General features: G+C 43.6%; 1 long non-coding RNA gene across 1 annotated transcript; it reads left to right on the top strand.

The window, feature by feature from the left end:
- Positions 1-7,627: 7,627 nt before the first annotated feature.
- LOC120535024 lies at positions 7,628-7,996 on the top strand. Its single transcript, XR_005634848.1, has 3 exons — positions 7,628-7,725; positions 7,802-7,867; positions 7,964-7,996. It is a non-coding gene; the product is annotated as an uncharacterized LOC120535024 (long non-coding RNA).
- Positions 7,997-13,515: the final 5,519 nt, after the last annotated feature.

A 13,515-nucleotide genomic window follows, 5' to 3' on the forward strand; every position in this document is an offset into this window, starting at 1 on the left:
TCAAATTAAAAGAAGTAGGAGTTCAGGGTGATGTTTTTAGATGAGTGCAGAATTGGCTCAAACACAGGAAGCAGAGGGTGATGGTGTGAGGAACCTCATCAGAACTGGCCGATGTTAAGAGTGGTGACCAGCAGGGGGCAGTGCTAGGGCCGCTGCTATTTTTAATATATATAAATGATTTAGATAGGAATATAAGTAACAATCTAGTTCTGTTTGCAGAAGATACCAAGATAGGTGGATTAGCAGATAATTTGGAATCCGTTATATCATCACAGAAGGACTTGGACAGCATACAGGCTTGGGCAGATTTGTGGCAGATGAAATTTAATGTCAGTAAATGTAAAGTATTACACATAGGAAGTAAAAATATTAGGTTTGAATACACAATGGGCGGTCGGTAAATCGAGAATACACCTTATGAGAAGGATTTAGGAGTCATAGTGGACTCTAAGCTATTAACTTCCCGACAGTGTTCAGAAGCCATTAAGAAGGCTAACAGACTGTCAGGTTATATAGCGCCTTGATGTTCAGAGTACAAGTCACAGGAGGTTCTGCTCAGGCTTTATAACCCACTGGTGAGGCCTCATCTGGAGTTCTGTGTGCAGTTTTGGTCTCCAGGCTACAAAAAGGACACAGCAGCACTAGAAAAGGTCCAGAGAAGAGCGACTAGGCCGATTCAGGGCTACAGGGGTTGAATTATGAGGAAAGATTAAAAGAGCTGAGCCTTTAGAGTTTAAGCAAAAGAAGATTAAGAGGTGACATGATTGAAGTGTTTAAAATTTTAAAGGGAATTAGTGCAGTGGATCGAGACTTGTATTTTAAAATGAGTTCATCAAGAACACGGGGACACAGTTGGAAACTTGTTAAGGGGAAATTTCGCACAAACATTAGGAAGTTTTTCTTTACACAAAGAACGATAGACACTTGGAATAAGCGACCAAGTAGTGTGGTAGACAGTAAGACGTTAGGGAGTTTCAAAACTCGACTTGATGTTTTCTTGGAGGAAACAAGTGGATAGGATTGGCGTGCTTTGTTGGGCTGAATGGCCTGTTCTCGTCTAGATTGTTCTAATGAAACTCTAATGAAATTAAAAGAAGTAATTAGCAGCAAAAGCTGGTCACTAATTAAGAAGATGGTTAGAATGAAAACCTGCAGTCACTGTGGCCCTCCAGGACCGGAGTTTGAAACCCCAGCTCAACAACAAGGGGTGTCAAACTCCAGGCCTGGAGGGCGGCAAGTGGCTGCTGGTTTTCATTCTAACCCTTTTCCTAAACAGTTTTCACGGCTAATTAACTCCTTTACCCTTCATTTTAATAGCCCTGTTTTTAAGGATTCAGTCCTCTGAATTTATTCCTTTCCTCATTAAATGAGAGCCAAACAGAAATGAGACATGAAACGAGCCAACAGATGACCAGCTAAACTGGGATTTCAAACTCCATCCAATTTCACTCCAACCAGTCTCTTAATGAGAAGCCAATTCTTGCAGTTAAACTCGTTATTTAATTCCATGGCTTGTTGCTGCTCTCGTTCTGCCACAGCAGACATTTCGAAAACTGTTCATTTTCTGTTTTTTCTAAGACCACCATCAAAACGTTTTGGTGACCTGAGAGAGCAGCGTTACTGAGACCACCTTTTCACCTTTCTTTATTTTCAGATATTGTGTAATGGGCACAGGTGAGCTGGACACGTGGCAGGTTGTTTTGTGTCTCATTATTGTTTGGCTGCTAATTAAAGAAAAAGAGACAACTAAGAGGCCCGAATCAAGTTAATTCAAATTAAGGCAAAAAGAAGTTTATTAGCAGCAAAAACGGGTCACTAATGAAGAAGATGGTTAGAATGAAAACCTGCAGCCCTCCAGGACTGGAGTTCGACACCCGTGCTTACACGAACTGTGTCTGACAATGGCATTCACAGAAATGAGGAATGACTGAACCGTGTGCGTGGTTGTAAGTGTTTTAGGTCTGGGCGGGACTTGCATAAAGTCTTGTCACGTGGGGCTTGAAATTTTCCCTCACGGGATTTCACTTTGACCAAACAACAAATCTTTTAATTCTCGTGGATACGCCTCTTCATTAGGAAGAAATACTACTTTTCCCTGGCAACACGAATTAGAAGATCTACAAGTCTCCGACTTAAAAGTTTAACTGCGAACAATATATACTCGTATATGAATTGTAAACCTTTAATTGCAGAAATAGTTTGTGGAACCGAATTTGGAACCCATCCATTTTCTAACCCGCTGAATCCGAACACAGGGCAGGAACCAATCCTGGGTAGGGTGCCAACCCACCGAAGGACACACACACAAACACACACTAGGGCCAATTTAGAAACACCAATCCACCATATCTTTGGACTGTGGGAGGAAACCCACGCAGACACGGGGAGAACATGCAAACTCCACGCAGGGAGGACCCAGGAAGCGAACCCGGGTCTCCTAACTGCGAGGCAGCAGCACTACCACTGCGCCACCCGCATCAACAACAGCACCCACCAATTTCAACCGTTAAGATATCGCTGAGAACATCGTCGCAACACTCTGTCAGATAAGTTTCGCTCGTGTTCGTAATGCATCCGAAATTGTGCAGGAACCTAAAATTGTCATAAGGTGTTTTCATCTGGTCAAATCGTTCAGTCTTTGACATTAGGGCTTCATCTAGCAGCACATTGAAGGACTCAACGCGGATTTTTTCTTTCGGATCACATATCGGCTCATCACGAGCTTCATAATCAAATTATCTGTGCAGCTGGAAAGTGTATTTCGTTCTCGTAGCGGACTCTTGGGTCGGTTCAAAACCCGTTTCTTCGTATGGATTTCACGAAGACGACTGCGTTCTGAATGCATTTCAAAGCGACTTCAAACTGATAATCTTTACTTTGCAACATTTTGCTCACAATATTAGTTTGCGGCAAGAGATCATACCAGTTTACTAACGACACCAAGAAAGGGTAACGTTTAATTTGGTTTGCCAAAGCGGCAGCCTCCGCTCTTGCCTTCGGATAATTTGCACTCTCGGCGCCCTCAATCGATGTGTCATAAATCGATCCTATCTGAAAGCGCACAGCTTTAACTGAGTCTATTCGACATTCCCAGCGTGTTTCTGAGATTTGCTTCACGGTAAACGTTTTAACGTGATGCATTAGCATTTCCCAGCGTTGTGTTGATGCAGCAAACAGACCATACATCTGATGCAAAATCCCCAAAAGGGTAATGGCCGTAGTTGATGATCTGGCCATATCCCTGAGCACTAGTGTTTAAGCTGTGACAACCGCATGGAATGTAAAACGCTTTTGGATTTGGCTCAAGTATGTGTTTTTGTACCCCGCTGTTGCGTCCCTTCATATTTGCGCCGTTGTCGTATCCCTGCCCTCCGCAGTTTTGTATTTGCAAGTTTAGTTCCTCAAGCTTTTTCAAGCATGCTTCTTGTAATATTTATGTGTCAACAAAATATTAACACATATATATGCGGTTTTGTCATATGTCATTGAAATGTATTATTATTATTATCAGGCATTATTTTAGGCACCTATGTCATAAGTAAAGCACCAGAAAAAGAGACCTCTTTTTTTTTTTTTGGTTTTAGAGTTAATATAGACTAAGCGCGGATGCCGTGGAGTAAGGTGAGCCTCAGTCCTAGTGATGGGAAGTTCGGATCATTTTACCGACTCGGACCTTTGAGTCTCGTTCTGCCAAATGAGCGAATCATTTTTCGAGTCATTTCGTTCAATTCTCTTTCCGGCTCAGACTGCATAGGTTAAGCGTATGGGGCTGTCACGTGATGAACGAACGACTCGAACCCGAAGACTCGAGAGATGAACTAATCAGTTCTCTTTCCGGCTCAGACTGAGAAACATGGGGCTGTCACGTCATGAACGAATGACTCGAAAAACCCGGAGACTCGAAACAGGTGAATCAATTCCAATACAGAAACTATAGGAAGTTGCGCAAATGCGCATGCGCGACTGAAAGAATCACTCCCACGAGACGACTCGTTTTTCCCGAGTCACATTATGAACGAATCGTTCAAGAACGACCCATCACTACCTCCGTCCCCGTTTTCCGGTGACAGTCCCCTTTTTTGGACAACTGCCCCAACTCGGAAACATGTCCCCCGCTTTAAGATTTCGTCCCCGGTTTCAGATGGTTCACTTTTTTTGAATGTATCTCATCACCACGATAATTTGAACTCGGCGCGCGTGCGCGGTGTTTTGACGGAGATTATGCTTTGTCGCATCCTGCAACTTTGGCGAGAAATCACGTGATAAGCTTTCGCTTTGTACTCTGTAGTATTTAGAGTCCCTACTCGTGATCTGTAGATTCTAAGAGAGGCATGCCATGCTCTACATCTGCCTGTGGTTTTGTCTACGCGTGGCGGCTCTTTTCTTCCACCTGTTGTTTCTGCATTTTGGGGCTGTGATCCCTGTGATTCAACATGAGTGCCAAAAGGAGCTGTCAGTTCAGTGATGGGCTTCAGCGTAAATTTTCGTATTTGCGTCTGACCCCGGATGCTTCTGTTGTGATCTGCAGCGTGTGCGACTCAAAGTTTTCCATCGGTAGTGGTGGGGGAAGTTCAATCACGGAACACGAGGGGAGTAGTCTACGCTCCTGTAACCCCCCCGATTGGCCCAAAAAAATCAGGTCACCTTACCTTACCCCCGGAGGTAAGAGCTATGAAAAATACATTCCCCCTGCATATTTAAAAATGAGTCTCGCCATCATTTCATTTTGCAGAATTTGTGAAAAACAAGACACTTCTGTCAGACTCAAACCTGTGAGACTAGCTACTGCCAAAAAGCCCAACAAAGTGCTCACAAATCTCAACGGTTGTCGTTTTAACATTGCCAATTCGTATTATCATAGTCATCTGAAACACAGTTGCAGCACCGCCACATCCATTTGTTTTTGGTTTGTCTCTCTATGTTAATCCTGTTTCCGTCTGAGCACGCTGTAGCATAAGATGGGCGGGTTGGATGGGGAGGACCTTTGTGAGGTAAGGGGCGGTCGTGGCGATTTCCGGGAGTGCCATGGAAACGGACGCACTATTGAAAAGGAGCGCGAAAAGGCAGGAAGAGAAAAGGGAAAAAAAAAAAAACTGTCCGAGCTTTATGGCGGAGGAGAAAACCGTGTCCTGTCTGAGGCTGAGGGTATTTTCCGTACGTCGCTTAAATCATCCGAGATCAGATGCCTCATCTTGGATGAGTTAATGCCGGTGAAACTCATCCGGGATAAGTCGGTTTTTCAAACGCAGCCGTGTAGTAGATTAGTCGAGCTGGATCTAATCATCCGAGATGAATGCGCGCGCCGCTGATTGAAAAGCCCATATATATTGAGTCTAGAAAACATGATCAGCAAGTCTTTGATAGGCTGCAACAAAATGACGAAAGAACGGGCGCATTTTTTCACACAAGCGGAGCAGGACCTTTTACTCGAAGGATATGAAGAATTTCAAGATTTAATATGCACAAGGGGTAACACTGCAAAAGCAGCCCAAACCAGAAAAGACGGCTGGCAAAAAGTGGCCGACAAATTAAACTCGTAAGTAGTGTGCATTGTACTTAACTGAATGCAGTGTTTCATTTCCTATGTGTCACATTAATTATTATTTAATATGTCATAATTCCAGATCAAACGTGAGCACAAGGAGAACACGGGAACAGGTTAAAGTGAAGTACAAGAATATACTTCAGACTGGTAAATATTTGTATATAACTATTTAATGAATTGTTGATATAAAGAATCATATACAGTGGTGTGAAAAACTATTTGCCCCCTTCCTGATTTCTTATTCTTTTGCATGTTTGTCACACAAAATGTTTCTAATCATCAAACACATTTAACCATTAGTCAAATATAACACAAGTAAACACAAAATGCAGTTTTTAAATGATGGTTTTTATTATTTAGGGAGAAAAAAATCCAAACCTACATGGCCCTGTGTGAAAAAGTAATTGCCCCTGAACCTAATAACTGGTTGGGCCACCCTTAGCAGCAATAACTGCAATCAAGCGTTTGCGATAACTTGCAATGAGTCTTTTACAGCGCTCTGGAGGAATTTTGGCCCACTCATCTTTGCAGAATTGTTGTAATTCAGCTTTATTTGAGGGTTTTCTAGCATGAACCGCCTTTTTAAGGTCATGCCATAGCATCTCAATTGGATTCAGGTCAGGACTTTGACTAGGCCACTCCAAAGTCTTCATTTTGTTTTTCTTCAGCCATTCAGAGGTGGATTTGCTGGTGTGTTTTGGGTCATTGTCCTGTTGCAGCACCCAAGATCGCTTCAGCTTGAGTTGACGAACAGATGGCGGACATTCTCCTTCAGGATTTTTGGTAGACAGTAGAATTCATGGTTCCATCTATCACAGCAAGCCTTCCAGGTCCTGAAGCAGCAAAACAACCCCAGACCATCACACTACCACCACCATATTTTACTGTTGGTATGATGTTCTTTTCTGAAATGCTGTGTTCCTTTTCGCCAGATGTAACGGGACATTTGCCTTCCAAAAGTTCAACTTTTGTCTCATCAGTCCACAAGGTATTTTCCCAAAAGTCTTGGCAATCATTGAGATGTTTCTTAGCAAAATTGAGACGAGCCCTAATGTTCTTTTGCTTAACAGTGGTTTGCGTCTTGGAAATCTGCCATGCAGGCCGTTTTGCCCAGTCTCTTTCTTATGGTGGAGTCGTGAACACTGACCTTAATTGAGGCAAGTGAGGCCTGCAGTTCTTTAGACGTTGTCCTGGGGTCTTTTGTGACCTCTCGGATGAGTCGTCTCTGCGCTCTTGGGGTAATTTTGGTCGGCGGCCACTCCTGGGAAGGTTCACCACTGTTCCATGTTTTTGCCATTTGTGGATAATGGCTCTCACTGTGGTTCACTGGAGTCCCAAAGCTTTAGAAATGGCTTTATAACCTTTACCAGACTGATAGATCTCAATTACTTCTGTTCTCATTTGTTCCTGAATTTCTTTGGATCTTGGCATGATGTCTAGCTTTTGAGGTGCTTTTGGTCTACTTCTCTGTGTCAGGCAGCTCCTATTGAAGTGATTTCTTGATTGAAACAGGTGTGGCAGTAATCAGGCCTGGGGGGCTACGGAAATTGAACTCAGGTGTGATACACCACAGTTAGGTGATTTTTGAACAAGGGGCAATTACTTTTTCACACAGGGCCATGTAGGTTTAGATTTTTTCTCCCTAAATAATAAAACCACCATTTAAAATCTGCTTTTTGTGTTTACTTGTGTTATATTTGACTAATGGTTAAATGTGTTTGATGATCAGAAACATTTTGTGTGACAAACATGCAAAAGAATAAGAAATCAGGAAGGGGGCAAATAGTTTTTCACACCACTGTATAATATAAAAAACATTTAATTTTAAAGCTAAGAAGAAGAAGGCAGACAAGCAAAAAACAGGTGGCGGTCCAGACCTAACCCCTGCAGAAGAGTTGGCTCTCCAGCAAAATGCCCACCGCCCTGTTTCTGAGGGCATTCCAGGGGGAAGCTCCTCCTCAGAACCAGTGGCAGGATGCAGTGGTCACTTCATTTCAGGTAAAGGGTGGTCACTGCATATATTTTGTCCTCAATGTATGCCATAGGTATGTTCCATATAGTCCTCTTTTTTTTTTGCAGGGAATGTCATATCCCAAGAACCCGTGTCTGAGCACCGAGATATTGACGAAGGTCAAATATTTGATGAAGACACTGTGTCCGATTATTCGTCAGGAGGAGGGGTACATTTTCCAAATGTTTGAACAAACTCCACTCTGATCGGTCCCATGTGCTAACTGTGATATAACTGCTTTGCAGGAGCCTGTAGCCAGCACACATGTCCCTTTTGGAACAAAGTCCACATCAAAAAAAGGAGATGGTGAGGTTGGTTGAGCCATTTGTTGTACTTTATACAAAATGATATACTGTGTATACAATATAGAGGAAAAAAGGAATCTGTAATTGTGTATTTATTTGCAGAAAAATGTGAGGGCTCTATACAAGAGATATCTTGAACAGAAAATCACATACAGAAAAATAAAAATGAGAAAAATACGGCAGGACATGGAACTTCATGAACTGAGGACAACCAAAAGGAAGTTGCAGAGACAAATACTAGAAAAACAATTGGTAACAAAATTCTCTTAATGCTTTCCCATATGTATATAAGTATGTGTGAGCGTATCCTTAATTTACGTTCTCCTCCTTTACAGGCTGAAGGTCCATAAGATACAATAATTAACTTTTGTGTGAAACCACTTTTTTCTTTTTCATTGAAAATATTGAGCCACAATTCTGTCTCTGGCAGCTCAAAGTGCACTGGGTCAGGGTCATCATCAGGCTGCACCAAAACCTCAGGGACTCTCTCTTTTCTGATGGTCGCTATGTCGCCTCAAAGCAACTCCCAAAAGATCTGAAAACAAAGATTGTTGAGTCTCCTGGTTTAGGGGAAGGCTACAAAAAGCCATCTCAGAGGTTTAAACTGTCAGTTTCAACTGTAAGGAATGGAATCAGGAAATGGAAGGCCACAGGCACAGTTGCTGTTAAACCAACTCAGCAGGTCTGGCAGGCCAAGAAAAATACAGGAGTGGCACATGAGCAGGATTGGGAGAATGGTGACAGACAACCACAGATCACCTCCAAAGACCTACAAGAACATCTCACTGCTGATGGTGTATCTGCACATCGTTCTACAATTCAGAACATCTGTATGGCGGGTGATGAGAAAGAAGCCCTTTCTGCACTCATGTCACAAACAGAGTCGCTTGTTGTATCAAATGCTCATTTAGACAAGCCAGATTCATTTTGGAACAAAGTGCTTTGGACTGATGAGACAAAAATTGAGTTATTTGGTCAGAACAAAAAGCACTTTGCATGGTGGAAGAACAACACCACATTCGAGTAAAACACCTGCTACCTCCTGTCACATGTGGTGGAGGGTCCATCATGCTGTGGGGCTGTGTGGCCAGTTCAGGGACTGGGGCCCTTGTTAAAGTCGAGGGTCGGATGAATTCAACCCAATATCAACAAATTCTTCAGGATAATGTTCAAGCATCAGTCACAAAGGTGAAGTTATGCAGGGGTTGGATATTCCAACAAGACAATGACCCAAAACACAGTTGGAAATCTACAAAGGCATTCATGCAGAGGGAGAAGTCCAATGTTCTGAATGGCGTCACAGTCGCCTGACTTGAATATCATCGACAATCTATGGGATGATTTGAAGCAGGCTGTCCATCAAATTGAACTGAACTGGAGAGATGTTGTATGAAGAATGGTCAGAAATACCTCCATCCAGAATCCAGATGCTCATCAGAGGCTACAGGAGGACAGCGTCTGGAGGAGCAAAGGAGGCTCAACTAAGTATTGATGTCATATCTCTGTTGCGGTGCCCACATTTATGCAGCTGTCTAATTTTGTTATGATGCATATTGCATATTTTCTGTTAATCCAATAAACTTAATGTCACTGCTGAAATCTGACTGTTTCCATAAGGCATGTCAGATATTAAAAGGAAGTTGGTACTTTGAAAGCTCAGCCAATGAGAAACAAAAATCCAAAGAATTAAGAGGGGTTCCCAGCCCAGCCCAGACCGTATAAAATCCAATGTCTGTCCGCTTTTCACGAGAGAAATACTTAACGGGTTTAGATCTGTTTTTTTTTTTTCTAGAATTTGTTAGAACATTCCGGTTGATTTTGCGACTTCTCTCATTTCGCTGTGTATCGTGGTTAGCTTGCCGTACCGATTTATTAGCGCGAATCCGAGAAATACGCTGCGGGCCGAGGAGAGGGGGCTTCCTCACTCGTCCGTTTCAGTGTGTGTGCCTTAACTCCACTTAGCTAGCGAACGAGAGAACAATTGATTTCAATTTTGTTTGATATTTAAAATAAAGTGTTCCTTAGGCGTTGATGAGTTTGAGTCCGGATATTCTCTTAACTGTATGCCACATTGAAAAGAGAGATTGCAATTCAGATTGTGGATCGTGATATGATTTTTTGGAAAGGTTGCCCACCACTAATTTGACTAATCAAGTTTTCAAATTTATGTAGGATTCATTAACTCTTTGGTGAGCAACTTGGAAAGGGGTGACGAGCTACCTGTGACTCACGAGCGACGTGTTGGAGACCCCTGGTTTACTGTATATGTTGGGAGAGGGTGGGCGGTTTTCGGAATCGGTTTATGTACGGGGAGTTTGTGGGATTGTAGATAAAGTATTAATTACATTTTTTTTTTGCTGCATATTTTCTCTGGATCATTTTTTGTAAAAAACACTTTTATTAGTGGATGTCATTTTTGGCAACGTGGGAAGGGGTCTGAAGACAGTTTGGGAGTGACATGCAATCAGTAGTAACATTTTCACTATAAACTTAGTGAAGCGTAGCAGTTACAGTCGCTAACACAGTAAGTTACAATTGTAGCAATGCAGATGGACGGAGCAAACCACCCGCAGCCGTGCTGCTTTGTGAAATGGTTTAATCCTCTCACATTCCGCTATTTATAGTATGATCGATCAGACGCCCTGTCAGGCGAGGAGCAGAATCTGCACTCCCACTGGGGCCCCGCCCACTACCCCAGGCCCCACCCTCACCGTCGACGCTGCCTGTCGTCACTGTTTCCTCTCTGCTAATAATTCCGTCACCGGAGAAAATGCGTACATCTGAATATATGAAATATTTGCTGACGACACTGCTACCATGGGCTGCATCGGGTGTGGGCAGGAGGAGGAGTATAGGAACCTAATCAAGGACTTTGTTAAATGGTGCGACTCAAACCACCTACACCTGAACACCAGCAAAACCAAGGAGCTGGTGGTGGATTTTAGGAGGCCCAGACCCCTCATGGACCCCGTGATCATCAGAGGTGACTGTGCAGAGGGTGCAGACCTATAAATACCTGGGAGTGCAGCTGGATGATAAACGGGACTGGACTGCCAATACTGATGCTCTGTGCAAGAGAGGATAGACCTGACTATACTTCATTAGAAGGTTGGCGTCCTTCAACATCTGCAATAAGATGCTGCAGATGTTCTATCAGACAGTTATGGTGAGCGCCCTCTTCTACACGGTGGTGTGCTGGGGAGGCAGCATAAAGAAGAGGGACGCCTCACACCTGGACAAACTGGTGAGGAAGGCAGGCTGTATTGTAGGCACGGAGCTGGACAGTTTGACATCCGTGGCAGAGCGATGGGCGCTGAGCAGACTCCTGTCAATCATGGAGAATCCACTGCATCCACTGAACAGGATCATCTCCAGACAGAGGAGCAGCTTCAGTGACAGACTGCTGTCACCGTCCTGCTCCACTGACAGACTGAGGAGACCCCACACTATGAGACTCTTCAATTCCACCTGGGGGGGTAAACGTTAACATTATACAAAGTTATTGTCTGTTATACTGTATTGTTATCACTCTTTAATTTAATATTGTTATTATCAGTATGCTGCTGCTGGAGTATGTGAATCTCCCCTTGGGATTAATTATCTATCTATCTATCTATCTATCTATCTATCTATCTATCTATCTATCTATCTATCTATCTATCTATCTATCTATCTATCTATCTATCTATTACATAGAATACAATTTATTTCTATATAGCCCAAAATCACACAGGAAGTGCCGCAATGGGCTTTAACAGGCCCTCTGCCTCTTGACAGCCCCCCAGCCTTGACTCTCTGAGAAGACAAGGAAAAACTCCCAAAAAAACCTTGTAGGGAAAAATGGAAGAAACCTCGGGAAAGGCAGTTCAAAGAGAGACCCCTTTCCAGGTAGAATGGGTGTGCAGTGGGTGTCAAAAATAAGGGGATCAATACAATACAATACAATAAAATACAATACACAGAACAAATCCTCAATACAGTATAAAAATAAACATTTTAGAAGCACGGAGCAGAATTTAACAGTGGATGACATCACATAATAAGATTTGGAGTCCTGGAGACCTCATCCATCAAGCTGCCTCCCCCATTTTGGCCATTCCACAGCTAAAAAAGCACTAATCTGGTGAAAGGACCCCTGTACCCCATGATTTCTGTGATCCTCCATCAGGGATGACTTTACCTTAGGCAGGCAAACCAACTTGGCAGGTGGGCCGTGGCACCGAGTGCCACATTTGAGTACCGAGAAGAGAAACAGAACAGGTGAGGGTTAGTATTCAATTCTAACTATCATGTTACTTATGTTTTAGTGCTAATGACTGACAACAGAGATGCAGTCTGCGCAGTTAATCAGCAGCTCTAGGCAGGGTGTGCTAAACTGAAGTTGTGAGTCTTCAGCCGGGATTTAAAGGATGTGACCGAGGGGGCATCTCTTATAGAAGCAGGAAGACCACTCCACAATTTAGGGGCCCTGTAACTAAAAGCTTGACCTTCCACTGTTATTTTATTAACCCTTGGAATCACAAGCAGACTTTCATGTTGAGATCTTAATGTGCGCTCTGGTTTGTAAGCCATGATAAGTTCAGACAAGTAAGCCGGACCTCCGCCATATAATGCTTTATATGTTAAAAGGAGGATTTTGAAATCTGCCCTAAACTTAACCGGGCGCCAGTGTAAGGATTTAAGAACTGCAGTTATGTGTTCGTATTTTCTTGTTCTTGTAATAATTCTTACAGCCGCATTTTGGATTAACTGGAGGCTGAATAAAGAAGAGTTTGAACAGCCATCTATCTATATGGACCTTTAAGTTGTATTTGGTTACCCAATGTTCCCTCTAAGCTGAGCGCGTGAGCGATCACTCACACGAATTCAGAGCGTCGCTCATACTTCCCGCACGATCGCTCATTCCGACGGCGTCGCTCGTACTTATCGTGAAAATTGGTGCTCATAAATTTTTGGCTTAAAGAAAATGTCGCTCACAAACAATGTTTTTTGCTCACTATATGCTACTCCTTAGAGGGAACATTGGTTACAACTAAAATATATATATAAAAAAAGAAAGGTTGGGTGGGGCCCTTTGGCAGTGGGCGCCCTAGGCGGTCGCCTACTATGCCCAAGAACGGCCTGTACCATCACCAGAAATATTTGGGCCCCAGACAACTGGGTACGTGTGGGCCCCTCTACCTTCCCCCCGGGTCCCCACATGCCAAATAAATCAAGCGTGAAGTGGCCCCCTTCCGTTAGGGTCCCGCACCAGAGTCCCGTTTGTCCCCCCGTGGCGGCGGGCCTGCCAGAGTCCTTAAGCTGCCTCCCAAGCACATGTACGTGACAGGACACACAATGGACATTATTATCTAACTTCTGTGACCCTACTGGGTTCCATCGGTGATAAGAGCACATGACTTTCATAAATGGCACCCCCTCAGATGATGGCACCCTGGGTGACCATCTAATGGATCGACTGTCTCTCCATTCAGAGGACTGGCGTTCAAGGCGGGCATTTTGAACTGGATCTTTGCAGCAATGGAAGGGCAGCGGAGTTGTGGGAGTGAAGCGAGGAACACCAGACAAGCCACTGCATTCAGGAGGAGGCGGAGATGTCTGATCGCAGCAGAAGGAAGTCACCATTTTCAGAAATGAGCAGCACCGCTGAACGT

This window comes from Polypterus senegalus, chromosome 9, assembly GCF_016835505.1.
Source record: "Polypterus senegalus isolate Bchr_013 chromosome 9, ASM1683550v1, whole genome shotgun sequence".
Classification (NCBI taxonomy): Eukaryota; Metazoa; Chordata; class Cladistia; order Polypteriformes; family Polypteridae; genus Polypterus; species Polypterus senegalus.